This window comes from Moschus berezovskii, chromosome 17 (assembly GCF_049115385.1).
Source record: "Moschus berezovskii isolate FMDL1 chromosome 17, NW_MosBer_1.0, whole genome shotgun sequence".
Classification (NCBI taxonomy): Eukaryota; Metazoa; Chordata; class Mammalia; order Artiodactyla; family Moschidae; genus Moschus; species Moschus berezovskii.
In genome coordinates this window covers 25,629,073-25,632,702 of record NC_142476.1, presented here as the reverse complement: position 1 = coordinate 25,632,702, position 3,630 = coordinate 25,629,073, and positions in this window count along the sequence as shown.

The window sequence follows — 3,630 nt, the reverse complement described above, 5'->3', positions numbered from 1 at the left end:
TTGTGTTAGTTTCTGCTGTATAGCAAAGTGAATCAGTTATACATATACATATAACCACTCTTCGATTCTATTCGCATATAGGTCATCACATATTAGAGCTCCCTGTGCTATACATAGGTTCTTATTCAATGTTAACTATTTCATAGTAATGTGTATATATCAATTCCAATCTCCCAATTTATCCCTCCTCCCCCCAATCCCTTGATAACTTTGTTTGTTTTCTATATCTGTGACTCTATGTTTTGTAAATATCCTACTAGTTTTTATCTATGAGATATTTATAATCCTGTGAATTTTATATAATTGTATTTTTAAGTGCATATACAGTTGCCTGACTTTTAAAAAGTTTTAACATTGTTGGGTAGCTGCCTGTTCTCCAGCCCAGTCACCCACCTAGAAGCTGGTACCACATCACAACCAGCTGTCTGCATGGCATCATACCCCCAAATGCCAGATATCTATCCCTTGAGAAAGAAATGCTGCTCCTAAGAATATTTCCTACCTCACTAAGGATAAGTGAGGCATCGTGTGCTAACAAAAAACAACAAAGTGCCCTAACCTCAACCAATGGGAGAAAGGTTAAATCAATATGTTGCATCTATAAGATGGAGTGCTGCCGTCAAAAATCATGATTTCCCCTTGGAGGAAAACGACATCTTTTCTTCTCAAGCTAGGACGGAAAACAACAACTAACAAAAGGTCAAAAGGGATTTTTGTATGTGAACACGCAGGTTTTGGTTGATTCTGTATCTATTTAATACAAAAAATATGCTATAACCCAAACATTGTGGTCTATTGTTATTTAATAAGCAAACCTATCTAAAAAAATCATGATTTTCTAATTACCTGGGAAAATGCTTATCATAAAATGATAGGTATATATATCATACTAATTATATATATATGAGTATGTATAAACTATGTGTGTATAAAATACATATAATATTATAATTTTAAAATATATCTTTATGTATTTCATGCCTTTACATTAGATTATGTTTTTTAAAGTATATTAATTTGTGCTAAATAATTTCATAAGAAATGCATTAAAATATTAACTGCAGTTATCTCTCAGAAGTGGATGATGGTTGATTATTTCCTTCAACATATTTTTCTGTGCTTTTCTACTTCTTCCAGTAAAGATATATTACTTTTATGAGGAAAACAAATTTTTAAACATTTTATTATGGGCATTTTCCCATATTGCTAACAATTTTTTTGGAACCCTTGTTTTTAATGACAGCATATTTTTTTAGTTAGGTGTGGTCCCCTAATTTAACTGTTTACTATAATATTGGAAGTTTCCAATATTTATGCAATTATAAATAATGTTGAGATAAACTATCTCCTTTATCAGGTGGGGATGTTCTTTTTCTGTCTAATAGGGTGCATCTTCACTTAAGAACCTCACTGAGTGTTTTTCAGGAAGAGAGAACAGATTCCATGTTAATTACTGGATCTCATTGTCTAGGTGAGTGCCTCACATCTACTGAGCCACTTATATCAAAAGAATAATGATGGGGACAATAATAATGAACATGCGTCTTTGGTTACTCATTAAGCCATCTGCTCAGTAAGCCATTAATGAGTTTACACTTTTGACCTGTGAAAAGTGCTTTTAATTACACTTTTTTTCTGTCTTTTCACTGTGTGATTTGACCAGACTGCTGGATCCTTTGAACATGCTGTCACTTGTTTGGAGTGGCAAATAGGCTCTCTGGTTTTATGCTGACTTAAGCAATCATCAAAAACAAGTATCCCTCTAGGCTTTGGGTGTTGCACTAAGTACAGGATGGATATTTTGGGGTTAAGCGTTCCCACAGTCCATTTGATTCATAAACAAATCACGTAACTTTTCAGTACTAGATAATTGCTCAATGATTACAAATAAAACAAAAACATAACAATTATGAAACTAAATAGTAATCAAATAAATTCAAACAACTATTAAAATTAAATAACTTTTTAAACCTATGAAATTAGCAAAGATTTTTAAACTGAAACATCCAATTTTGTCAGATGTAGAGAAAAGCATTCATGAAAAGCTTATTGGCCAGTGAGGTTGTAAATTGATTCCCTTTGGTCAATTTGGACATAAATATTAATGCCTTAATCTACTTTCTCTTTGAGCTAGTATTGATACCTAGAGAAATGTATCCTAAAGAAATAATTATTGCTGTGGGATTCTAGTAAAGATTAATGACAAAAAATGTTCAGCAATATTTATACTAAGAAATAAAGAGAATGATCTCAACCTGAGTAGATTCAGTCAATATGCTTTTATTGAGTCCTGTTATATGCCAAATTCCATCATTCCTCAGAATCTTTGGATACAATGATGATAGAATAGGTGATCAAATACCTATAGCCCAGTAGGTACATCCATTCAGTGAAATCCTAGGCACCCATTTAAAAATTATGCTGCAGAAGTTTGCTTCAGTTAAGATAGAGTAACAGGGTTTAGATTTACCTTACTGTGTTAAGCAACGAAATACAAAAGAAATTCTTTTTACAAAGTAATGATATTCAGGCATTGAACAATGGGCAGTATAGGACTGGAATCTCTGAGAGAAAGTAAATTTAAAAAAAAAACTAAGATTTTGGGGAAGTCAAGGCTGCTAACATTGTTAGAGTGGAATGCTTGGGAGGAAGAACTCCATGAAAAAATAGCTTCATATATCTCTAGAGGGATCCCCTTGAGTCTTTGACTGAGTGCTGATCTGTACATATGTGAAAAGAAACTTTCTGAACCTAAGGAAATAACTGCTAGAAGGAATGGGTAGGAAATAGCAGCATCACACAAAGTTGGGAAGTACTGTTTCCTTTAGCCAGAGTGAAAGAAAGTGAAGTCGCTCAGTCGTGTCCAACTCTTTGTGATCCCATGGATTGTAGCCTACCAGGCTTCTCCGTCCATAGGATTTTCCTGGCAAGAGTACTAAAATTTTATAGAGCAGAATTCTTAGAAGGTAATCACTTTAATAATAGATTAATTGGCCTTAGGCTAAAGGCTGCCTTGGACCTATCCTAACGAAGCTCAAAAGGAAGATACACAAAGATGCAGCTGATTGCTAATAACTTCACTGCACACCAGAACAGAATCCAATGCTGTTTAAATAATTTAACGAAATTCAACTATCAATGATGTAAAATTTAACTCTCCATAGCAATCGATCAAAAATTATCACGTATGCAAAGAGGTAGGAACATCCAACCCTAGTCAGAAGAAAAATCAGTCAATAGAAAAAGAAATGATACAGGTACAGAAACGAGCAGAAAAAGAACATCAAAGCAGCTATTATATATATATATAAAATATACATACATACACACACATATGTATGTTCAAAAAGGTAGAGGAAAACCTGATGATGATAGAAATTGAAGATATTAAAACAGGACCTAAGTGGGACTTTTAGAAATGAAAAATAAAATATCAGAAACAAAAAATACATTGGTTGAGATTAATAGCAGATTAGATACTGCCAAAGAAGAGATCAGTTTAAAGATATAGCAATAGAAGCATTCCAAAATGAGGCAAAGGTATAATTTTTTTAAGGAACAGAACATCAGTGATGTATAAACCAATACAACACATTCTATCACATGTGTTACTAGAAGCAGAAATTTTTT